Source organism: Dermochelys coriacea, chromosome 10 (genome assembly GCF_009764565.3).
Source record: "Dermochelys coriacea isolate rDerCor1 chromosome 10, rDerCor1.pri.v4, whole genome shotgun sequence".
Classification (NCBI taxonomy): Eukaryota; Metazoa; Chordata; order Testudines; family Dermochelyidae; genus Dermochelys; species Dermochelys coriacea.
Genome location: NC_050077.1, coordinates 68,155,986 through 68,183,440, shown reverse-complemented (window position 1 = coordinate 68,183,440; position 27,455 = coordinate 68,155,986). Strand labels below are relative to the sequence as shown.

At 39.1% G+C, this 27,455-nt stretch overlaps 1 protein-coding gene across 1 annotated transcript in view; it reads right to left on the bottom strand.

Annotated features, from left to right (window-relative positions):
- Nucleotides 1-27,455, bottom strand: part of ADAMTSL3 (ADAMTS like 3) — a 308,922-nt gene that overhangs the window by 211,163 nt on the left and 70,304 nt on the right.

Genomic DNA, 27,455 nt, shown 5'->3' with positions numbered 1-27,455 from the left:
AAAGTAAAACTATTTCCCCATGGTATTTCTCCCTCCCACCCCACCCCCCACTGTTCCTCTGATATTCTTGTTAACTGCTGGAATTAGCCTACCTGCTTGTCACCATGAAAGGTTTTCCTCCTTCCCCCCCCTGCTGTTGGTGATGGCTTAACTTAAGTGATCACTCTCCTTACAGTGTGTATGATAAACCCATTGTTTCATGTTCTCTGTGTGTGTGTATATAAATCTCTCCTCTGTTTTTTCCACCAAATGCATCCGATGAAGTGAGCTGTAGCTCACAAAAGCTTATGCTCTAATAAATTTGTTAGTCTCTAAGGTGCCACAAGTACTCCTTTTCTATTGTGACTATAATAGTACGGTTGTGACAGATACTAGAGTGCAAATTGCATGCCCAAGTCCTTATGCTTTTTTTCCCTTCTTTTTTCTGTAGAAGCATGGGAATAAATTCTTTCTCTGGGTTTCTGCACTGAAATCAGGAAAAAACACTTAATGATTTCCATTATATTGTACAGAATCCATCTCATGTTAGCCACAGGAACGTTTCCCTTAACCTAATATTTTAATTACATCTGCACAAGTTCTATATCTAAGGGGTAGATTTGGCTGTATGTTTCTATGAGTCCATTCCAGGAGCAGTATTTTTTGTGGGAAAAATCCCCTTTAGCAAAGAGTTAAATGGAAGGATGTGACTATCCCATCTCCCATCTGTTTATCCAATCGGTCTGTAACTGATCTGCAGAATCTTCCATATTATCAGACAGTCTAAAGTTCAGTGTTCCTTTTACTTAGGTAGGTAGAGGCAGAGAACTTGCCAAGCTACTACATTTCCCATCCACAGTTCAGCATCTGACTCTTTTGTATCCTCCCCCTCATCTCTTCCAGCCTGAGCAGGGAGCAAGATGCTGACTTCTCTTCAGATTACGCCATACTGTCTATCCAGAATTCTATTGTTTTCTCATTCCCACTCCCTGCCCTCCATGCCCTCCACTTGTAGAATGTTTCCCCCAGGTTTATATTTGAGTTATACTTCGGGGGAGGGGGGTGGATATAATGTAGTGACTCTGGTGGGGCAGCTGAGATTCAGGAACCCCGAGCTTAGAATGAATCAAGTTACTACCATTTGGATCATTCGCCCCCCTCCCCCCACTATTTAATGCACCAAGCTGGATTCTGTGCTGCACCTCCTAAGAAGGGAAATACAGAAGGCATGGGAGAGGGGAAGGAATGGGTGCGGAGTGAGTTTTATAACACCTTTGCCCCATTTGGATTCTGGGCTGCTGCAAAGGTCAAAATACCCCCTGGTATAAATTATAGCATCCCCAGTGACTGCTCTAGCTTACAGCAGCTTCCTCACAGCTGTGTGTCTATGGGCTTTACTGAAGCCCAGAAATCTCTGTAGCACTCAACTCTACAGGCACACCCTTTCTTGCCTATGGAACTCCCTTTATGCTGTTAAAAGAGGGCAGCACGTTGCAGCCCACAACAATCCTATACTTCTCACGCCAAGTGAATTCTCCCGAGCCCCGGGTATCTCCTGCAGAGCCCCTATGCACAGAAGTGTATAAGGGCATGAATGCAAGGCAGAATCAGTCTCACTGTTTTTGATCCCTATTTTAGTCATCTCATTCAATCAAGATTGTTGCTCTCCCTACTGTTAATTACGGTCTCTCTCAGCTATTACATATACTGCTAGTGTAACCCACACACAAGGTGTGTGGGTTACACTAACAAGGTGGCAAATACAATTTTTCACATCTATATCGTAGCCAGGAGTTTACAAATACAGGAACAAAATTCATAAGATGTCAATACAGGGTTTTAAAAATAAAACTATGAAAACATGACAGGGAAGTTAAATCTACTTTGTGTAATTTGGCTAAAGTTATACAGTTGCAAGACAATTTATTCATAGGCAATCACAAGGGTTTTTAAAGTCTAGTTCTCACTAGAGAATAAGAAAAAGTATTATAAAGTAAGGAAACAATGACTTTTTATAGTCTTGGCTAAATCCAAGAATATTTTCAGTTTAAGAGTGTTCATAATCTCATAAAAACTGACACAATTATTGCATTACTTGTCCATACAAGTAAGACATCTAAAAATATGTTTCCTGGACAGTTTTCTAAATGTGACCTACAGTATGATAAACAGTACTGTACGCTTGAGCCACATTTAAATGTAGATCCTATCCTGTAATTAAAGACAGATTTCAAGTGTGTCTGTGCATATGGGAAAAAAAATACATAAATATCCCAGAGTCAAAGATGCTCCACAGGAAAGTAAGGTTCTGCTAGCATAAGGCCCCTCGGACATTCAATGAATATCACCAAATAAAATACATTTCCTCCGTTAACAGTAAAACTCCTTATGGTCTCAAAAAAGCTTCCCTAAAATTACAGCTACTGAAAAGATTTTTCTAAACAGAATGACAAGCAATAGGACATAGCAAGGTCCAGTCAAATTAACCTTGGTTCTAGTACAAAGTACACAACTTTTTATTTTTAAACAGACTCAACATATTACTTTCATTTGCTCTCCAATATGGAGAACCTGGCAGTCTGGATAACAGCTCAAGGATAAGAGCAAGTCAGTTTGTATCAAAGCACAGCTCAATGAGAGAGCACAAATACCAGCTAATGAAATACTTATTCTATTGAAAACTAGTTCAGACATTACACTAATTAATACAAGGATTATAATCAATCGAATCACTTCATGACTACAACATGGTAGTAAAATCCACTTAATCAGAAAGCCATTAAATGTGATGACTGGTTCATTGGGATGCTTGCTAGGGAATCCTAATAGCTCTTGATGTTATCTTAGAAGACAATTTTATGGTTAATTGGTATAGGTTTGCCTAATTACCCACTTATAGCCAAATCCTACAATCATTTCTCTGTCCTTCAATAGAAGTTTTGAATAAAGACTGAAGAAATTGGCTCTCAGTTGGCACAATTGCACTTTTTTATAGTGTATTCATAGATTCAAAGGCCAGAAGGGATCACTGTGATCATCTAGTCTGATTCCAGAATAACACAGGTCATAGAATTTCCCCAAATAAATTTCTAGAGATCTTTTAGAAAAACAATCAAACCTGATTTAAAAATTGTTAGTGATGGAGAATCCACAACTCTTGGTAAATTGTTCCAATGGTAAATTAGTATCGTTGTTAAAAATGTACATCTTACATCCACCTGAATTTGTCTAACTTCAACTTCCAGCCGTTGCATCCTGTTATACTTTTCTCTGCTAGACTGAAGAGTCCATTATTAAATATTAGTTCCCTTTGTAGATACGTATAGACTGTAATCAAGTCACCCCTTAACTTTCCCTTTGTTAAGATAAATAGATTGAGCTCTTTGACTCTATCACTATTAGGCATGTTTTCTAATCCTTTATTCATTCTTGTGGCTCTTCTCTGAACCCCTCCAATTTATCAACATCCTTCTTGAATTGTGGGCACCAGAACTGGGCATGGTATTCCGGCAGTGGTCACACTAGTGCTAAGTAGAGAAGTAAAATAACCTCTGTACTCCTATCTGAGATTCTTGTTTATGTATCTCAGGATGATATTAGCTCTTTTGGCCACTGTGTCATACTGGGAGCTCATGTTCAGCTGGTTATCCACCACAACCCCCAAATCTTTTTCAGAGTCACTGCTTCCCAGGGTAGTCCCTCATCTTGTAAGTATGGCCTATATTCTTAGTTCCTAGATGTATACATTTAGCCATATTAAAACACATTTTTTGCTTGCACACAGTTTACCAAGTGACCCAGCGTGCTCTGAATCAATGACCTGTGCTTTTTATTACCACTCCCACAATTGTGTGTGTCATCTACAAACTTTATCAGTGATGATTTTGTGCATTTTTCCAGGTCATTGAATAAAATGTCAGCATAGGGCCAAGAACCAATCTCTGAGGGATCCCACTGGAAACATACCCACTCAATGACTATTCCCCATTTACAAATACATTTTGAGGCCTATCAGTTATCCAGCTTTTAATCCATTTAACATGTGCCATGTTCATTTTATGTTGCTCTAGTTTTTTACATCAAAATCTCATGCAATACCTAGTCAAACATCTTTCAGAAGTATAAGTTGCTTATGTTAATACTATTACCTTTATCAACCCAACTTGTAATCTCATCAAAAAATATATCAAGTTAGTTTGATAGTATCTATTTTCCATAAACCCATGCTGATTTGCATTAATTACATTACCCCCCTTTAATTCTTTATTAATTAAGTCCCATATCAGCCTCTCCATTATCTTGTCTGGGATCAATATCAGGCTGACAGGCCTATAATTACCCAGGTCATCCCATTTAACCTTTTTTAAATTGGCACAATAGTATTCTTCCAGTCTTCTGGAAGTTTCTCAGTGCTCCAAGACTTAATGAATATCAATATTAATGGTCCAACAAGCTCCTCAGCCAATTTTTCAAAAACTCTTGGATGCAAGTTATCTGGACCTGCTGCTTTAAAAATGTCTAACTTTAGTAGCTTCTAACATCCTCCAGAGATACTACTGGAATACAAAAAGTGTTATCACCATATGATGAGACTATATCATTTGTTTTTTCACAAAATGCAGAACAAGGGTCTTAATTGAACATGTCCGCATAGTCTGCATTATTATTGATAATTCTGCCATTTCCATCTAGTTATGACCAATACCATTGTCAGGATTCTTTTTTTTTTCTAATGTATTTAAAAAACTCCTTATTGTCCTCAACTCTGCTGGCATAGATTTCAGCTTCTATCCCTTTGCTTCCCTTATCAGTTTCTACAATTCCTAACTTCAGATTTGTATTCTTTACTGTTAGCTTCCCCTTTCTTCCATTTCTTATATTTTTTATAGTGGTCTTCACTTCCCCTCTAAACCAGGTTAGTTTTTTAACCCATACAAGCCTTCTTCCTTGACTATAGCTTTTTGTGCATCGAGTAAGATGTTCTTAAATTTTCCCAATTATCATTCACATTTTTCTGATTACATTTTTCCTCCCAGCTGATTTGGCTCATAATTGTTTTCAGTTCTGTGAAACTGGCTCTATTAAAGCTCCAAGTACTTATATATTACTTGTCTGGACTTTATTCTGCTTGCACTTTATAAATATGATAGGTCATGATCACTTGTTCCTAAGCTACCATTAATTTTTAGTTCTGTGATCAGTTCCTCTTTAGCTGTTAAAACAAGAATAAAAGAATGCCCCATTTTGGCTGCAGCACTTTTTGAGTTAGGAAATTCTTATATATAATATTTAGAAATTCCAGACCTGCTTTATTACTGGCAGCATGAGACCTCCACCATATGCCACTCAAACTGAAGTCCCCCCCATGATCACACATCTTTTTCCCTCTATAATGTGCATAAAGAGGCGGTCATCCTATTCCCTAGTGTGATTTATTGGTCTGTAGCAGACACTAACTAATATCCCTATCTTGTGCTTTATCTGTTAGGAGATTGATCCATATGCATTCAAGATAATTTTTTTCTGCATTATCAGTGAGGGTGTATTGGTAATTTCCACCCAATTTGGACCTGTTAATAACTTGCTTTCTTCGTGTTGCATTGCTAATCAAAGCAACCTGATAAGACTACAGTGTTTGATACACCTGAACCTCCCCTCAAGTTGCCCTCATCATTAGTAAGGGATTTTAATATTTCAAAGTACCTGTCTTGGAGAATTACACCTCATGCAGGAATCTTATCATTTCAGGGTCATAAAAATGTTAGTTTGCAGTATAAATGACAGCAAGAGGGGACAATGTGTTGAAGTGGACGATGTCTAGCCGAAGAAACTAGGATTTCTGGACCAACATTGACGCAAAAGCCATTAACTAGCCACAGGACAATGATTAGGCTGCTTGTAGCTAAGCTTAATACACTGACTTGTACTTCCCAAATCTGTTTGTCTGTTTACAGCTGGTGGCTCTTGCCTTATACTTAGATTGTACACTGTTTGGGGCAGGGCTTGTCTCTTTGTTCTCTGTTTCTACAACACCTAGCACAGTGGGGTCCTGATCCATGACTAGAGCTCCTATGCTCTACAGTACTATTACTACTTATAACAACAGTAATAAAAGTGAAGAAAACTGTTAACCAGTGGGCTGCCACACCTGAGTGACTGATCTATTACTGATCTATTACCTTCCTCAAAAAATAAGAGTTAAGGTGAACAAACCTACACACTAGTTCCATTCTTCTAAATAACTTCCAAAAAAGGGGACTCTCACTTAACTGGCACATTTGGCTGTCCATGGAAGCCAATGAATGAGATATCATAATGTTAATACAAGTCCTTTTTAATAAAATGATAAAGGTGAAAGACTGCTTCTGGAGAAACAGCAAAGTGGTGAGCACAAGGTGAAGATGGACAACACAAAATATTCAGTGGATCCCATTCTTCCACTACTACATACAAGCCTCAGGCAGTCTGGCTCTGGAGAATGGCGGTAGCACAATGCATCCTATCCGATGGAGCTGAGCAAGAGAACAGACTCCATTTCAAGTACATATACGTCCAATGAAGACAAAATGGGTCACAGAGGTGGTGGGCGCTGTTTCTTTCAGGGAAGGAGTGCAGGCTTCACAGGATGATATTCTATAGATATTCTATTCTTCACTAAAGCTAGAGACTTAAAAAAATGGGACAGCAAAATTCTACAGTGAGATGATCAATCACCTCTCTAGCAGCAATAGAGGGTTACTATGAATATCAGATTAGTAGGGGTCTGGAGAAACTAGGGTATCTCAGAGCTAAAACTAAAACCAATACATAAGGATGCTTTCCAATCATGCAGAACAAAAGGGGTCAAATCCTGCCCTCAAATGGGTGAAGGTCTGCAAGACTTCAGTGCAAATTACATTCATGGATATGAGGGCAGGATTTAATTCTAGGGCTCCCCTCGTTAAGATTTTAATTTTATTTTTGTCTGTCAAGGGATCTTCCTGCTGAGCCCTTTCGAATGGGGAGTGCCTCAGATTGTGTGTGTGGAGAGGAAGAACCAAAAGATTAGAGAGAAGGTTTTATTCTAACTCTCTCCCACCAACCCAGGTAGCAATGATAGCTAGTTGGGACTGATAGCCAAAAGGAACTCTGAGATCATCACCACTTGACTCTGTGAAGGTTTGCTTTTATTTCCCACACTTTCTCGGGCCATTCCTGCTTCCTTAAGGGTTAGGGTTGCCAATTTTGGTTGGAGGTATTCCTAGAGGTTTCATCACTTGACATAATTTTTAATTCCTAGAGACTCCAGGACAATCCTGGGGGATTGGTAACCGTATTAAATGTAGTTCAATTCCCCTTTTCACAGTTCCCTGCCCCCTACTATAGTGAACTGCTAGAGTGGCTTCTCTGTAATAGATCTGCTGCCACCATGTTTCTGCCCCAATTAATTAAAGAGCTGATTGGGGATGTAGTTTCTGCTGCTGCTTGGCAAAAATCTTCCACATCCTTTGTATTGCAGAAGGCAGTGGGGGAAGGAGAGGCTTTAGGCCACACTTCTTGTTTTGGCACAGTAGCTAGTGAGTGGGGACTTCATCTTCTTCTACCCTTCTCAGAACTGGTGGGCACTGAGGCAGAAGAGCTCGGAAGCTGTCACATACCATAGATCCAGCTGTCCAGTAAATGTCAGACAGAGCCACAGCCCCTGTTCAACACTGACTCCAGGCCCACTCTTACCTAGTAGTAGCCTCCACTTGAGAACAAGAATTGCCTTTGAAAAGCCATGTGCTCCCCACAGTCATGCAGGGACTGTAACACACTGCTCGATACACTTGCATAAATCCCAGTGATGCTAAGAGAATAATTCATGTACCGGGGAAAAAGACCACACTCCTTAGTTGTTCAAAACCACAAAGCAAAGGTATCCTTTCACACCATGTATTATCTTCCATTAATTTAATTTTTCTCTGTGCCTCCTTTCAATGAATAAGGAAATGGTAGCACGACTTCTTCCAAAGTGTTGTGATCTCAGCCAGTTTTGTGTCTCTCACAATTATATTTGAAACATAATGACAGATTACAGGAAATGAGCATATGGACAGGGTGATTTATAAACTTGTTTAAACAATGAAATTTTTATCAATTGTGCTACATTAATCACAAATATAGGAACAATTATTTTCTTGTACATGATACTCACAAGAGTGATCAGGACAAGATTTGCTGACAACACATTTTAAAAACTAAATAATACATTGCATTTGCTTTCTGGGCCAATTTAATAGTTTCATACAGATAAAAGAAATCATGTGCTTTCTGCAAACAGCCAAGAGTGAACACAGAATCAAAGAACATTTTGTTATGTATGCTGATGGAAAATAGGTCTTGACAAACAATTTTATTCTTTGATGAGATTAGAAGTGTGGTTGACAAAGGTAACTGCATACATGTAGTGTACTTAGTAAAGCCTTACAAAAGGTTTAGGCTTCAGTACTGCACAATATTCCAGTTAAAAATTAGCCCCATACAATATCAATAAAGCACACATTAAATGGATTAAGAACTGGCTAACAGACAGATCTCAAAAAGCAGCTGGCAGTAGGGAGTCATTGAACGGGGGTGTTGCTAGTCGGCTTCGGCAGGGATCGGTACTAGGCCCAATGCTATTTAAATATTTTCATTGATGATCTGGAAGTAAATATAAAATTGCTGTGAATAAAATTTACAGATAGCACAAAGATTGGAGAAGTGGTAAATAATGAAGAGGACAAGGCAGTCAAACAGAGCAATATGAATCACTCAATAAGCTGGGTCCATTAAAACACATTTTGTTTGAACACAGCCAAATGCAAAGTTATATATCTAGGAAACAGGAATGCAGGCCATACCTACAGGGCAGGCGGGGTAGGGGGGTACTTTATACTGGAAAACAAATGTATGGGGGGGGGTCAAAGCAAACAAGCCACTAACCTGTGGCAAAAAAGGCTAATGAGATCCTTGGATGAATAAAATGAAAATAAACAGTCCAGTACTGACTAGGCGTAGGGACCTGATTTTACCTCTGGGTACAACATTGGTGAGACATTCTGGAATACTGTGTATGGTTCTGGAGTCCAGATTTTTAAAAGAACACTGAAAATCTGGAGAATGTGCAGAAGAGATCCACAAAAATAATTCAAGGGCTAGAGAAAATGCCTTATAGTGAAAGACTTAAAGAACTTGATCTATTTAGTTTATTTAAAAAGTTTCTTTTTTGAGCAGTGACTTGATTACTGTGTATAAGTATCTTCCAGGGGAGAATATACCAAGTATTAAAGGGCTCTTTAATCTAGCAGGGAAAGGCATAAGAAGTAGCAATGGCTGAAAGCTGAAGCCAGACAACTACAAATTAGAAATAATGCAGAATTTTTTTTATATTTTTTTATTTTTATTTTTAAACAGGGAGGGTGGTTAATCACTAGAACAAACTACCAAGGGAAGTGGCAGATTCCCCATCACTTTTTGTTTTCAGCTCAAGATTGGAAGCCTTTCTGAAAGATATGCTTTAGCCAAACGAAAGTTACTTGGCTTTATACAGGGGTAACTCAGTGAAATTTAATGGCATGTGATATAAAGGAGGTCAGGCCAGATGATCTAATGTTCCCTTCTGGCTTTAATCTCTATGAAAATTGGGAAAAATTAAGGCTAATGTGAATATTTATTAAGGGTATGACAGAGAGAGAGAGAGAGAGAGAGAGAGAGAGAGAGAAGATAGTTTAAAGAAAAGGAGTACTTGTGGCACCTTAGAGACTAACAAATTTATTAGAGCATAAGCTTTCGTGAGCTACAGCTCACTTCATCGGATGCAGCTCACGAAAGCTTATGCTCTAATAAATTTGTTAGTCTCTAAGGTGCCACAAGTACTCCTTTTCTTTTTGCTAATACAGACTAACACGGCTGCTACTCTGAAACCTGCAAATAGTTTAGGAATATTAAAAGAGAATACAAGTGTTTGTTTTGTCTCTGTATAGCGGTGTGTAAATAGATCCAAAGACTGCTCATTAAAAGAATGCTACTAAGGTTGAGAAGTCAAGCACTCAAAAGTTAGGAAATGCAAGAATGAAATTTGCCCACTCTCTATCTGTACATATCCTGAAAGAGAAAGAATATAGTCCATATTATCATTTGGGGTGTGAAGCAGTAATCAGGTACTTCTGAAGTGTGCTCTTCATCATTCACACAAGTACTGAAATGAAACATAGCGGGCTAAAATTCCAAGCTGCCACCACACTAATTCAATCACCTGAGGAATTCAAAATTAACTGGCAACCTGCATGGCTGGCAGTAAACTGAAGTTAAAAACTTAGGCTTGAATAGAGACTGGGAATGGATGAGTCATTACACAAAGTAAAACTTTCCCCATGGTATTTCTCCGCCCCACCCCCACTGTTCCTCAATTGTTCTTGTTAACTGCTGGAAATAGCCTACCTTGCTTGTCACCATGAAAGGTTTTCCTCCTTTCCCCTCCCCCCGCTGCTGGTGATGGCTCATCATAAGTGATCACTCTCCTTACAGTGTGTATGATAAAATCCATTGTTTCATGTTCTCTGTGTGTGTATATAAATCTCCCCTCTGTATTTTCCATCAAATGCATCCAATGAATTGAGCTGTAGCTCACGAAAGCTTATGCTCTAATAAATTGGTTAGTCTCTAAGGTGCCACAAGTACTCCTTTTCTTTTTGCGAATACAGACTAGCATGGCCGCTACTCTGAAACCGACCAGCAAACTGTACATTTAAAATGCTGAATGAAATGGAATGTGTGGTCTGGGGTATATATAATTACACACAAGAGGTGCTAAGCTCCCCTAGCTTTGCTTGCCCTGGAGGGAGAGAGCTATAGCTGGAGAAACCAGGGGTGGGGAACTCAGGGTGTCATCCAAGGCAGCAGCACCCACTCTTCTGCTTGACTCCATTGCGTGGAGTTCATGGAAATCCTTTCAAAGTTGAATGTCAGTAGAAGTGGAGGGGCAGAGCAGAGGGAATAGCTAGAGTATGTGGAATGCTCTCTATTGAGCCAGTTGGATTTCTCAGTGGTAATTAACCCAGAAGGTAATTCTGGGCCAAAGAAGCATTAACTTACTGTCTGAGCCTTCTATCTCCTCTGGGGTGTTGAATGGGTTGGGCGCACCACAGGGGCTGGGACAGAGCTGACTGCAGTGTGGCTGCAGAATAAACCATACAGGCAGAAGAGAGGGAGCAGCCACCAGAAGCCAGAATTCTGTGCCACAACTCTTGGATCATCAGGGTGGCAAATTGGTTTCACAATGTTGCCTAGGGATATTTTACATTTCCAAACCACACATTTTGCTGATGACACAAAACAATTTAGGTTAATCTGGAATGGATAGGTGGGGGCGGGGGAATTTATGAATTCCAGAATAACCTCAAAAATATTATTTCATCATCTCAGTTTACAGCATTCACTGTTGGTCACTTCATCTCAGGAGTTCCATATAGAAAGACAGAAAAGGTGCAAAGCAAGTGAATAGAAATTATTGAGGCAGTGGTTTCCATAACAGGAGAGATTCCCAAAGACTTGGACCATTTTGTTTGGAAAACAAAATACAGAAGATTACAGAGAGTTAAGTCTCAACACTGTTCCCTAAAAGAATGACTATAAGGATACTTCCCACCTTCCTACAAAGACTATCTCAGCTTAGTCTGCATGACAGCTCCTGGCCCACCATCCATCAAAGATTCTGGAAAGGATGTTACAAGCCACCAAACCATAACCCAATGTGACAATACTAATCTGAGGGAGGGTCTATCATAGCACCTATTGGAAGGATGGAGGGTCAAGGGCATGATATGGGAAACTGTATGTATTCAGGTAGTCTGGATCAGATAAGCACCCAAATTAAAGCTCTTTAACCCTGATTTTCAGTTTAAGGTTATGGACACCCACTTCAGTGAAAGCTGTGGGTGCTTAGCACCTCTGAAAATCAGGCCCTAAACATCTTCATTTTGAGATCCAAAAACTGAGGCTCCCACCGTTAGAAAACATTTGTGAAAATGTCTAATCCTTTCTCTACTCTCTTGCTGTAAGCAAGTTGACACAAATAAAACACACCAATGCTCTCAATCTGAATCATGTTGTAGTCATAGAAAGAAAAAACATCTCTTCAGAGAGGTGAATTTTTAGCACAACACATAGTTTTTCAGCACAATACATATACAGAGACACCCATGATTATCACGAGGAATTTCACAGTGTAGCGGCCATTAGCGCAAAAGAGAAAGTAAAACAAAATTAAAGAGACTATGGCTTTTTTAAAAAGCAAGAAAATAGCACTATTTAATAGAGCAGTAGAGGGCACTAAAGTATAGTAAAGTCCAAATGTTGTTCTGGAGAAAAGGAGCTGCCAATATCACACTAAGAGCACGGTCTAGTGGTTAGAACACAGGATTCCGAATCAGGAGACCTGGATTCTAATTCTGCTCTGACAGCGACATGCTGTGTGACCTTGAATAAATCACTAAACCTCACTCTGACTCAGTTTTCCCATCAGTAAATGGGATTAAATAAGATTTACCCTAACTAGCTCACACAGGCATTGTCAGTCTTAGTAAACTAAGGCCTGATTTTCAGAGATGCCAAGTGCCTGCAGCCTCCACTTTAGTCAATGGATGCTGAGGATTCACAACACTTCTGACTATCAGATTAATACACAAGAACGGCCATAATGGGTCAGACTAAAGGTCCATCTAGCCCAGTATCCTGCCTTCTGATAGTGGCCAATGTCAGGTGCTTCTGAAGGAATTAACAGAACAGGTAATCATCAAATGATCCATCCCCTGTTGCCCATTCTGGTTAATATTTGAGCATGTTTAAGAAGCACTTTGTGAGCCTCAGAGAGGAAGATGCTATTTAAATGCTAAATAATGTTACTACAAAATACTCCTAAGGGCTACAGTTAGATTATTATTATTATATATTAATCAAGGCAAGGCTTAGACTACCTTAAAATGAGAAGTTTTGACCTTTGCCACTTCAAATAGCAAGTCATACCACAAGGTCTCCAAAAGGAAAGCCTTCTATTTGGAAACACTGCATGGTCCCAGATTTTATAGAGGTGCACAAATCTGATTTATTTTTGCCCCTAAATGCTGATGACTCTAGATAAATAGTTGCTATTAAACTTTGTTACAAGGCCTAACCAGCATAGAAGAAACCAAAGTCAGTGGAAAGTATATTTAGCAGGAAAGTCCTTCCTATTATACTGATGCATTCTCACTAACCAGTGTCATTCAAAAAAGGGACCATCCCCGAGTCCCAAAACAGGAGACCTTTCAAATGACTCGCTAGAAAGAGATCTAGGTTTGCTCTGTGATATCCATGTCTGACTCCAGCATCAGTAATGAGGTGAATGATAGATTTGTAGTCCCTGAAGCCATACTTGACACATCTGGAGGCTTATGCAAATAGTATATTTCTGAGTGCATATACATGAGTGCATATATAATCCACCAGAACTGCATAGCAGGAAGGGAAATAAGTCATTATTTTATCTCTATGTGAGGTAGAGGTTCTTCTGCTCCATTCATATTTTGCATGTGAAATGCTCAGCTGAGAAAGCCTCCACCAATACTATTAGTGACTGCACCATGAGCTACAAATCAATCACTTCATTATTGCTGCTGAAGCACAGAGTCCGTTTCTGATCACTGACAACTATTCTGCTCATTTGAGGAGGTTAGGGAAGTAAAAATACAACAGAAAGGGTGAAATACACACACCCACACACACCGTACTTCATACTCAAGATATCCCGAAGTATGTTGTTATGATAGATATAGGTAATGAAGTGACCCAAAAGGCCACAGGCATATAATGGGGTCAGAGTAGCCAAAAGAAGCACTATAGAGTTGAGCTCCCAGGTTCCCAAATGACTTCCCCACTCCTTACTCGCTCCCCAGATCTCTACCTGCTGCCCAGATCTTGTGTTTGTTTCCTTTCATGCTTCACAGTACCTTCCACCCAATGCATTCTAGAATACTTTGTGTAAATGGGACATTACCATGGTGCCTTTGATGACTTGGAAAGTTGAATCCAGGTGTAGCAAGTTCTCTTGCTTAAGGACATATTATATTTGTTTCAGCACATGCATGTCAGCAGAACCCAAGAGCTGAGGAATGTTCCTGGGGGACTATAACCAAAAGGCAAAGGCAAAAGTCAGAGCTTTGCAGAAGAGTTATTGCTCCCTGGGTAGATTTAAGGGACAAAGATTAAAATCTGCTAGAGGCCAGATTATTAAAAAGTGTCATATATAAATACAAAAAGAACCTTTCTATTCTTCAGTACATAGACTATCCCCTCTCCCTATAGAAGGTGGATTTGTTCCAAAACATTGTTTTAGGATCTCCTCCTGGTCCCATTGAAGACAATGGCAAAACTCTCATTCGTTTCATTTGGAAAAGGATCAGGTCATTACAGGCAAATCCAACGTGGGTGTGCACATTAAACATGGAGGTCCCCAGATGCAGCGTACCCCGTGTGATTCCATTTGCACGGGGATCTAGCTATCTTTGCAGACTCATGTGAAGGATCTGCTCTCCCTGTAAAGATCGCAGAGGTACCACAGGGTCAGCATGTTTTTTCCTCATTTACACTACAACTTACAACCATGTTAGTTAACTAGTGTAGAAGAGCTGGAATTGAATACTTCTTGATTTGCTACTGTTTGGATTTGAAACTTTGATGTCCCACAACCCAGAAGATACCAGGATACGGTCCTGTTGTGTGGCTGCAACCTTCATTCCACCTTCATGTAATTTTTTCTATACGTGACTTTGCTAACCAAAGGAAGATGAAAATATGATAATTTCTTGATGCAGATGGCACTGATAACAGCAGGATCTGACATGGATTTACATGTAGCGTAGAAAAGAACAAATGTCATGATTAACCCTCAAGTTCATGCAGCATTTGGCATCCACCTGAGGGTTAAACATGACTAGGATCAAATATCTGTTCATTTGGTCTGCACTACAATATACAATCCTGTTAGCTAGCATCACTAGTTAAAACTCAATTAGATGTTGTAGTCTGGACTACTGCACAATGTCTCCAGACATATTCCTGAAAACCTGGAGAGTGACTAGAAGAAAACCCAAAAAACCCCAAACCTTCTGAAGACCAGCAAATGTACATGTAAGGTGTGGATTCACATACAGCCCCGTGACTTCTGAAAATAACTCGGGAACCCCTTGTTCAAATAACTTCAACTCCCGCACTCATCCTCCCGCCTCAGAAATCGACCTCAGCCTCAGATGAAACTTTCCAACTTTCAGGCTGATCCAAGTTTTGTTTGTTTGTATGTTTGTTCGGGGTGGGGGGCGGGAAATAGATCTTGGATGGGACATGAAAATGTGGCTTTTCACAGAAAATCAGTTGCAACCTTGCTACGAAGAGGCAACTACCTTCCTACTATCAACAAAGCCTTAGAAAACAATAACCTAGCCCTGTGGCAACTGACACATTTCTTTCATTGCTGTCCAGAGAAAGAAATTAAAGAATGCTGGTGCAGCTAACAACAAGTTTTTGAAATTAAATCTTAAAACCTCAAACCCAGTAGCTGACTTCAAGTCCTCACCTATCAGAGTCTGCCTGAGCACCACGCAACACATTCTTGTTTGGAAAGTGGCTCTGGCAGTAACAACTACAACTTTAAAAGCTTTACAGTTAGGGAATAAAAGAAGACAATTATATTGCAGGGGAAAATCACCCCCAAGTCTCATCAGGTGAAGGGAGATTTTCAAAGTACTACCCAGGCTTTGTGCCAAAGATACACAATATTTATACTATGTCTACACAACCACTTATGTCAGTTTTCAGAGTAGCAGCCGTTTTAGTCTGTGTTCACAAAAAGAAAAGGAGGACTTGTGGCACCTTAGAGACTAACAAATTTGAGCATAAGCTTTCGTGATGCATCCGATGAAGTGAGCTGTAGCTCATGAAAGCTTATGCTCAAATAAACTTATATCAGTATAACTTATTACTTATTCAGGGGTCTGAATACCCCTCCCCCTGAGCAATGCAAGTTACACTGACATAAGCACCAGTGTGGATAGCACTATGTTGCTCTCCCACCAACATATCTACCGTCGCTCATTGTGGATGGATTAGTTATGTCGACAGGAGAGCTCTCTCTCATCGACAGAGAGCGGCTACACTAGAGATCTTACAGAGGTGCAGCTACTTCACTGTAGTGTAAACATACCCTTAGTGTACATAAATGGATGCAATCTTTTTTTAAGCCATTTATGGTACCCATCAACCAAAGCTCCTGTTGAGTGCAAACCTTCCACAAGACAAAACACAAGAAGTGGAGATACGAGATAAAAATAACAAACTGGGTTATTTCATTTCTGGGCTGTCAAATAATGTTTCTTCCAGAAGCTTGTTTAAAAACAGTGCCCTAAAAAAATTGATCTGGGTTATGTTCCCAATGATTTTTGGCACAAAAAACAATGTTTCTCTATATTAAGTAGCCAATGATGAATAGAAGTAAATCACCAAGTTAAAGAAAAAAAGCTCTCTCTATATATTTTGAAACATTATAAAGCATGTTTATTCCCTTGACCATAAGAAGAAAAATTCACTTGGGTTTCTCAGTTGATTTAGTGTCTTCGTATGGATTTAAGATTTTAGATTAGAACTTTTTCTGAAAAACAGTTTTGTGGTACTTACAGTAAATTCACAGGGCAGGGCTGTACTCAGTCCTTCTGTAAAGGGGAGGAAAGGTCCAAGGAGCACAGGGATGCAGGATAACAAAAAGCTTTGTGTGGAGGGAACACAAGAACTGCTCAAAGCTAGCACTGTTGCTGGGGCAGACAAGAGCAGGTGTCACACCCTCGTCAGTGGCCATGCTCTTCCTGCCCACCCTGTAACACAATGCCTTCCCACTGGGACAACTGGTTCCACCTACAACAATGGACAGCCATATTCTCATACAACATTCATATGCCAAATATGGGATACAAAGACATATTGATATCATTAATATTAACATCAAATACCATTATTTTAAAAAGCTGAGCATTCACCCAATGGGGAAAAGGTAAGTCTTACTGAATAAGGAATAAAGGAAAGTTGTCTGGTGTCTACATAAGAGAAGCTGGAGTGGCTGGAGTCTGAGCGTATCACAGAAGGAGAGTGCCTGTTACGGCCTACTGTCTAGTGGGGATTAGGGAGCACCTAGGAATCTGAAGCTCTCACTGGGGGAAGAGTGAATGAGTGAAGCAGATGAAGTCTGATCCTGCAACATTTAAGTCAATGTGAGTTTTGCCACTGACTTCAATGGGAGCAGGATCTGTGCCCTAAAAATGAGCAGATGGAAGCAATAGTCTACAAGCTTTAGGAGCAGATCTGAAGCATCATTTCAGACATCAACAAAAATCCGGAGTTAAACCCCATATAAAAAGGTCATTGTGCAAACAAATGGAAGAACAGGGTGGAAAGCACTTAAAATTAACCCTCTTAAATACATTTCTTTTCAAAAATTCTTTCAGTAACTTGCCCCCATAACTACATTTAACCTAGCAGATTCTGAAAGCTTAATTAAACAGCAAAAGTTACAAACTTTCCATTCATTTAAATGCCTATTTTGGAGAAAAATTTGTAATTGAGAAAAGGTAATTTAAATTTAATGACTATTTTGTTGCTAGAGTTAAATAAAGTGAATTTTTATAAGCAGGGCAACGTAATAAAAAGAATCAGTGCAATAGAAATATAATTAAAATAATAACCCAGAGATGGCTAACAACATAAGCTAAAAGAACACAAGAATTTGTGAAGCTGAACTAAATTTGGTGAGACAAACTTCAAGGTGACAAAGCAAACAAAGAGCCCACAGTGTCTATGATTTGGTTATGAAGCAGTAGTACAGAAGGTACTAAAATAGTTTTTCCTCTAGCCTATTGAATTACATGTTAAGTTTGTCGTTTCTAATTAATTTGGTCATAGAGTATACATGTGGAGAAAAGATTTATTAAAGAAAAATAAACGTTATATATACACACACGATCATTCATTCTAATTAAACAGCATTCCAGACAGAAATACTGTTCCAACTATAGACTGCTTCATCAGGGAAGATGGAAAAGGCACAGATGAAAGGAGGAACCAGAAACAGGCCTGATTCTGCATATAGAACAATACTGCCATGAACACAAAAAATCCTAACTGTGGTAATAAACCCAGGCCCTAGCCCTCATGCTAGCAATTTTAAAAACTCCTTGTATGTTATTGGAAGGATCTTCAGGTGGCAGGGGATACACAATTATTCTGCAAATAATGTAGTTTTCCCCTAGCATCAGCCTTAGAGCTGTAACTCAACATGAAAGGGTAGCTATTCTGGGAGCCTGGCATACAGAATAAGTGGGGAAGAACCCAATACAGTGTAGTGTTGCCAAATCTTGTGATTTTATCATCAGTATCTCTATATTTGGAGGTTTCTGAAAACCCCATCTCCTGGAGTCATGTTAATACATCAGTCTCAGCTTTCATTTAAAAAAAATACAAATATGTTTCTAGCCCTCATGGTTGTAGAGAAAAGCTTGAAAATATACTCAGGGGAAAAAAACTAAACTATTGTTGTTTAGAATCACATGATTTATGGGGACTTGGCCTGTGATTTTTGAGGTTGAAAATACTGCACTGCCTCTCCATTCTCAAGCAAGATAGACAGGGCTTGCGAGGGGGTGGGTGAGAGGTGAAAAAATACCATACATAACAGGAGCCATGTAACTACCTACCTAGACAGGCCAACAGAACCCTCTGCAGCACGTAAAGTAGCCATTGATCCAATATGTGGCTTGATTTAATACTGGAAGCAGCGCATAGGCTGGAAAGTACTTTAAAAAGAGTTAATGATGTAGACAACCAACAGAAATGCGGATTCCTCTGTTACTTCTTGGTAATTGCCAGTGAAGTATTTAACAGGTGTCTGTGGTCCTTACTTCTGCACAACCCAACAGTAGCCTGATCCAGATGATACTACCCTAAGTGGAGGACGAATCCAAATTACTCCAGTGTAGTTCCCCACATCTGAAATCAATGGGATTATTTTGGTGAGTAAAGATAGGCAGGATTAGGTGCTTGGATTGTTTCCTACTCAAAAGAAAGTGAATTCAGTGGGCTGTTTGATACTATACTATGGGGTTTACCAACAGTGCCTCTTACAGCATGTACTCAAAGGTAACAGGTGCCTTCACAAATCACAGTTTGTCATGCTCATTGAAATATCAACCCAACCAATTTTCAATGCCTATCTCTGTGTTTGGCAGCAGCACCACCTTTCCTTTGAAGCCATTCTGGGTTATTGTAACTGTTTAGGCAGTTCATAAAAAGATGCTTTTGGAACTGGCAGACCTCACAGCTCCGCTTCAAACATTATGTGGTTGTCTAAACAAGCTGCATTGTCTCATTAACTCAACCATTTTCACTTTTAATGCCAAGTCCAAATAAAATAATGACTGATACTACTTTGACCTTTTACAGTGCCTTCCATCCATGGATCTCAAAGCACTTACTAACTCTCACAACCCCGTGGAAGGTAGGTATTTGTCATTTACCTCATCTTTTAAAAGTAAGGGACAATGAGATACACACTAGTCACAGGGTTATTGTGAGGCTTCATTAATTAATTACAAGACTTTTAATAGATCTTCCCTTTGGAATAAATGACATGCTCCGTATCACACAGCAAGATAGTGGCAGAGTTGGGAATATAATTATAGATTGCAGATTCGCAGGATTTTAGTGTAACTGACTGATTTCAGTGATGCCTTTCTGTGATGGGCATCAGTAAAAACTAACGGTATATTTTTTGGAAAACAAGAGTGTTTGGGGATCAAATTTTACAACAATCATTAAAATAAAATAAAAAGTCAAGAAAATTTAAAATTCCTATAATTTTAAAATCATGACCAAATAGATTTTTTAAAGCCTCTGAAACTTAAAATGGTAGAAAGGAAAAGAGCCATAGTGCCAGGCCCAAGGTAGGCCAAGTTTCAGTTCTGAGCATGCTTTTACAGTCAACTGAAAACTTCAAGGGGAAAAAAAATAGAGTTTATAATGGAAAAAGCTGGCAAGCTACTTAATGCAACTAAAAGGTGAAGAGTATTTCACTCCTTTTAATCATGTTAACAGTACAGGAAACAGTATTAAAACATTTAAAAAATCATAAGCGTTAACAAATATTAACAGAGATGGAAATACAACAAGAAAGGCTGATCCCTTAGTAGGTCAATGAGAATTTTTGAGCTGCTTCTCCACTGAAAGCACCCAGACAGTTTTTTAAACATGATCAGGACTCCAGGCAGAATGGTCAAGTTCAAATGCACAAAATGGGCAACTCTAGCAGGCCTTGCCCAGGCAAATCTTTCACTGAAGTCACTGGGAATTTTGTTTGAGTAAGGATTGACAGAATTATCCCTCTGTCTCCCACAATAGTGTCCTATTTCCTCGGCTAGCTCCTTAAAGTTCATAAACCACTGATGTTAACAATACTGAAGCAGAGTTCCAGACTTTTTACAAATGCACACCAATGGTATTACAACCTCCTTCAGCATTAACACAGATTGTGCTTCTATTTGGCATCTTTCCTTTAAAATGAAGGAAAATATTGTACCTTTCACTACTAATTAAGAGAAAACCTCTGCTATTAAACTCTGCTACCTCTGACTCAATGTAGGGCACTCTAGTCTAGTCTCATTTAGGCATAACACATGACCAGAAGTCAGCCCTAGATGTCACACACCACCCAAGAAATTAATATTTTCTTTATTTTGTACACTATTGAATTATCAGGAATCTACAAAGTTTGGGCTAGAACTGTGAGGAACAATATTACATATTAATATTTACAAAACTAGCTCAAAGATAAATTGGTCTAAGCAGGCAGAAGTTTATTTTTAGAAAGTTATCTTCAAATGATATTCAGATAGTCAAATTGTACAGTGTTATAGCCGTGTCAGTGCCAAGATATTAAAGAGACAAGGTAGGAGAGGTAATATCTTTTATTGAACCAAATTCTGTTGGTGAGTCAAGCTTTTGACCTGAAGAAGACCTCTAAGTAAGCTTGAAAGCTTGTCTCTCTCTCACCAACAGAAGTTGATCCAATAAAAGATATTACCTCACACACCTTGTCTCCTTAAATTGTAGAACAGCAACATTGCTAAGTGTTACAGAACTTTATCAGTGTTGATACAAAGCATTGAGCCAACATTTAATAACCAAAATGGCAACAGATCAGGGCTCCAGTGTCTGTGCATAAACAGAACCTTCCGCATGCAAATGTCCTTTTACACCTCCCTCATGGAAAGGGGTTAGCTGTATCTATGACACTGTCCTGTCCACTCCCATTCCCACCCATCATGACCCACCAACTCCACAGCAAATGTTCAGAGAAGCTGATACTATTTTAGTCCTAGAACTGTAACTATAAGGAAATGTTTTGCCCTTGAATGCAGCTCATTCTTAATTATTGCAGCACGGTATTGAAGCACAGCAGAGGTACTGGTTGGCACAGCTCAGTCACAAAGACTTTTGGATCTCAAGCACTAGAAAGTGTTCATTTATATGGAAAAAGGGCATAACACTTCTCAATTCAAGAAGAACACAACAGGAATAATACAACAAAAGGGATGATGGATACATTCACATTATACATTAGTGAAACAATTTGCTTTTACCATAAAAGGGGCTTTGCCTTCAGCTCATATAAGGAATTTGTATATAGCCTTATTCTCAAATGCATTGTAGCCAATAGCAAATTCCCTACAATCACAGATGAGTCAAAGGAAAAATGTCCAGAACCACGTGCCAACAGACGACTGATTATGTATCAGACCCATAGGCTGTTTTGCAGCCAATTTAGGAGCCAGCAGTTAAGATTAGCCAAAGGAGCAAATCAGTGCTAAGTCAGTACTGCAATTGTTTGTTCCCTTAAGCATAAGGAATGCCTTTGCTTCAGAATTTGATATAGCAAAATGTAATATAGGGTTAATGGTAATTACTAGCTCATAAACTATCCTTTAAAAGTCACAGTCATAATTTCACTGATCAGATGTCAGAAAAAGATTTTTCTTAACAGTTTTGAAATCTGTTTTTAAAAATGATCACAACAAAAATATTGTAAAAAATCTGACTGTAGGATTCTGTATGATGAATGTTTTTTCAATAATGTTTCATGGTGTGTTTCTCCCTTGAATCCACTATCATATATAAAAGTAAAGCGGTAATGAAATAGTGAAAAAATTTCATCAGCGAGTTCTGATGATGTGATATAAACTACTCAGCCTTGCCTACTGCCAGGCCTGCCAAAAAGGATGATCTGAGAAGCAAGAACAGAACAACAAGTAATTTGCACTGTTGTGTCATAAAGATACACAAAAACTTTCCACACTTATGCAGGTAGAATTCAGTTTGTCTTTTTTGTCTCTCTTGTTAGAGATATGTATTACCAGTATACTGGTGTGTATCTTTGTCTAAATGGGAATTGGTATCCTGAGTGGGAAGCTGGCATACAATACCTTTAGCAAGTATGTGTCTATTAGCATATGTGCTCTGTATAATGAAACAAATATCATTACTATTTTTATATGGCTATGTGTCTCAGACACAGACCAACCATAATTTTTTCTCAAAAGGAAGAGACAAAGAGAAAACTTTTATGCCACAAAATTAACTCAATTATCCTGCCCCATTCTCCTCAAATACCAGCACCACACATACACGGTCTTACAGAATTCTGGTAATTTCAAAGTGAAATATTTGTTAATGTCATTTTTAATTAGCATTTCTAAAAACATTTATTTAATAAGTCGTTTTAAAATTCGGGATGTTGATTTTTCACAACACTGGCTCATTTCAGTTGAAGCTTTGGGGATTGTAGCAGCTTCCATTTACTACTAACCTAGACTGACTTTGAACCAGTTAGTTTGAGGTACAAGACTCCATACCTATCACTGACTGCTTGGACCATTCCATATTCTGTAAGAAATTAAAAAAAAAAAAAGAACTTCAGCACCTCTGCAGGGAAAAAATAATAGCCCCACTTTAAAAAAAAACACAAATAAAGCATAAAATTCAATATATATTTTGACTTAATTATGATATATGCATGTAACTCATTGATTTTGGGAGAACAGGTCCTGATGTGTTTTTGTTCAATGTTTTATTACTTGTGCACTAACACAGAGGTTCTCCAAATTCTCATTCTGTGGACTGTTTTAGAAAAGAAACAGTCCTCAGGGATCATCTTCCTTCCAATTGGCCTCTGGGCACGCCTTGTCCGTTCTGATGTGTTACAAAACTAAGAAACGTACTCTGCAGTTCTTAATCAGCAACTCTAACTTCAAAGGAAGTTTTGGTCAATTAAGGATGGTAGAAGTTTGGCCCCTAGTTTGAGAAACATGGCACTAGCATACCCAGTTGTCTAGAAGAGGCAGCCTCCCTAATCTTAGAGGAAGACGTGCCATACGCTGCACATTTAAGTCCTGCCTGTGTTAATCCTCTTTTCAGTACCTACTTAAATAGAAAGTTAGATAAAGGCATTCCATCTGCATGCAGCAAGAACTTAACCTCCTTTCAGTGCAAGTGGATGTAACTGGATACAGTCTGAAGTGCACAGAAAGCAAGAGTTTCTCTGTCTGTGCTGTCCCCCTTTCTCTCCTACTTCATCCTAGATTGCCCACTGGAACCCTGACCATAGCACCCAGACAGAAAACATGTTTCTTCAGTACTCACAGGTAGTCTAGTGCTATCTTTGGAAGAAGGGCACCAATTCTCTGACCAATTAGAAATAATGATAATTAATGCCAGAATAATAAATGAGTTGAATTCAGGTAATTTCACAGTGTTTACAAAGGTTAGCAGTGTCGAGTTAAGTATTTAATTGACCCTTCTAAGTAGAAGAGAGAACTGTGCTACCTATAGGCATTGGGTTATGATATTCTTTTACTGCTTTCTCTCCCCGCCCCCGTCTAAGAAGTGCCTATCATATCCTATGGGAACATGTCCAAAAATAAATGAAGTACATACATCAATATAAATTGACGTATGGTCTTCCAATAAGAATTACTCAAACAAAAAAAACTACTTAGACCAGCTTCATGCCACATCTTCAGAAAAATAGGGGAGAAGCAGAGTCCAAAGTCTTCCATTGAGAACTCCAGGCCCCTATGTGTACGAACTGAAGGACAGCCACCAATACTTTTCCAGTTATTCTCAACTGCCAGACAGAAACAAAGTGATGGCACTCTAAAGTACAGTGGAAATGAACCACAAATGGCTTTATACATAAGACCAAAATCAATCACCTGGAAACAAGCTGTCAGTCCGTGCTGTCGATAGTGTTACAAGCGTAATATGCTCCATTGTGAGAAACACAGGTAAAGTAAGTGGGTGGCTGCACTGTGCACTAACTGATGTTTCCACGTAATCTTGAAGGCTCACCCTATAAAGCATATTGCAAAAGCCAATTTGGATGGTGCAAAGACATGGGTAAGAATGATGAAGTCTGCACATGAAAAGGAGAAGTTGCAACTCTTCTCAATAAAGATGGGACTCTTGGAACTACCATCATCAGGACATCCAGGAGGAAATAAGGAACCAATGGGAATTCAGGATTGCAAACTTCATTAACTGTACTAAATGAGCACCATTTCCTCTATATGTAAACTTGCAACACTAGGTCACGGTAAAGCAAACTCTGCATATATGCTCCTGTTGACATATTGAAACCAATGGTTTAGAATCTGGAAAGTTTCCCCTGCTTCAAAGGAACCAGTTATTTTTTCCGAAATACTGAAAGCATTGCATCATATTGCTTATCTAAATTCTTTCATAAATTCAAACATTAGCCCTGGCACAATCACAACATTTATGTTTAAAGCACTGTTCACAGTCATGGCCTGTTCATTCTGTTATTTCAGTAATTTTGTCTCAGTGAAAACTGACCTAACTCTTTCACAGTCCTTGGTGAATAACTAAGCTTGCTTTTAAAGTCTGCATTAGAAAACAATTTACTGATAACTTAAGCCCTCAAAAGGGCATCACTTTTTTGGGATTTTTTTAAACCATGCATACTATAAACTGTCTTTGTTGTTAGGAAAGTCAAAATAAAGTTAATTTTCCAAAACAATACAAAGGTTTCTAACTTAAAATGTAGCCAGAATATCTCTAAGGAATACATCAAGGTAAAAGAGGCATAAAAATTGAGTTCATTTATTTTTAAATGCAGAACCTAATAAAGAAATATTTAATTAAAAAAAAAAAACATGAGAAATTAAATTTGCTCCCCCCACAACATTTGCAACCCAAGCATTGCAGCATTGTGTGAATGCAAGAGAATCAATAAGAGAAACTAACTAGTTTACTTCCCCTGTTCCAAGAAAGTGAAACTCAAAGACTAAACAAACAGCATGAACAGTGAAAATTGACTTTGATATTTAAAGTATTTCTTCTTTTCATAATTTAAGGAATTATAAGTAGATAATGTAAGGGAATTTTGAATAAAATAAATAGAACTTTTCACCTAATATTAGTTAACACCAAAAATTATATGCCATGTGAAATAAATAAAGTGACCACTGATTTTAGACCCTTGTTACACAAAAATGTACTGTATATATATATATATTATAAAACAAAAACAAAACAACAACAAAAACTTTGTTTAGGCCTGTGGAAGTTTGAGATGAAAGCAAAGCATGAACTGTATGATCAGTTGTTATGTTCTAATTTGATCTGTATAAAACATATAAGCAAAGCTACATAATAGGATTTTTTCTCAGTTTTGTCTTATTGGCATTGGTATTAGGGGGTGACATAGATACTTGGAATGTAAACATTGTTTACAAAATTGTCTTTGTGAAGATATTAATCCAACTGACTGATGATTGGTTGTGTAGGAATCTGATCTAACTGCACAGGTCCCAATTCATTAGCCAGCTTTTGCAAAAATACAAACAGAAAAGCTCTACAAAGACAGTCATTTTGATACCAACGGCTCAAGATCAACCTCCCCATGAATGCTGGCTCTGGCAAGCAATGGTATGAGGTTTTTGCTTGCTCTGAGGCTTTCTGAAAGTGCCCTGCAAGTTCTAGAGCTCAACCCGAAAGTCCTGGAGAGCCACTAAAATTAAAAGAGAGCAACAGCAGGCCCTGGCTAAGAGGCTGTCAGGCCCCAACACCATGCTAGGTGACTTTGGGGAGACAGGAGGTGCTTTTAGGAAACATCCAGCTTCCCACCTCTGCTGAAGATGTTCTCCACTAGCAAAGCCCCATGATTAGACTTTGTTACTCTCAGCAGCGAGAGAGCGAGAAAAAAACTGTTATACAATAATCGTGCACACACACTAAAGATATGTTCCTACCAAAAAGATAGGGGTGACCACAGGTAGGGTAGATGTGTCCCATTCAGAGGATTTCTTATCTGCCTGCAAGAAGGAAAGAAACCATTTAAAAGGGTTTCTTATAGATTAAGTAAACTGAATTTTAGGGGTTTCTCTAAAAGCTGAACCTTCAGGTTTTTCTGAAGACTCTTTCATTGCTACAGATCTGATACACTGATGAGCATCTCCTAGAGGCCATCTCTGCTACAAGGAATGACTTCACCACAACTAAAGTGGGGCAAAGTTTGTCTGGGACTTACCCAAGGAAGGGCAGCTCTGCTTGGGTGGGGGGATGAATAATATGTGTGAATAATATGCACAGGAGGAAGTAATTAATTGCTACTGGAGATTCAAGGGGGGAAGGGGAGGAGGTCAGAAACTGCTGTAAAAAAGGTGCTTGGTGGTCAGCTTTGCAGCAGTGACTTACCCCCAGCCCCCAGGAATGTGCATAAAGGTATGAAACCTGGGTGGGACAAGTCTCTTTGCTCCATGCGGCGGGGAAGTCAGCACTCACCCTCCCTCCTCCAGTGGATGCGAATGGCAGGCTGGGCTGGACCTACTATGGGCTTTACACTAGTTGCCCCTTTTAAAAGGGGACAGGGAAGGAATTTTTCCCGCATCACAATTGGCTTCGGTGGAGTGTGGTTTTTTGCCTTCCCTACAGCGGGTGTGAGGATGGACCTTTTCTGGTGAGAAGAAAAGGTGGTAGGCCATATGTCGCAACTTATTTTGTAAGGTTGGGTGGATGTTCAGTGCAGGTACTCCATAGGGAGGGCAGCCAGTGACTGGATAAGTGGCCTGGTAAAGGACTTAAAAGGAGGTACTGGATAATGGAACAGAACGGGGGAGGGGGTTGGGGACTCCTATGATTGGTTCACATAGCCCTCCTTAACCCTCTTACGAGGGTGGGGGATGCTAAGGTCCAAGCCATGGGTCGGCTGGGGGACCTGGATGAAAACAAAGAGGGGCTGGTGGAAGCTCTGGAGAACTGATTTGAATAAGCATGGATTTGCCTGCACTGTACACTTAATCTGCCGGGTAGTCCCAGACATCTATATA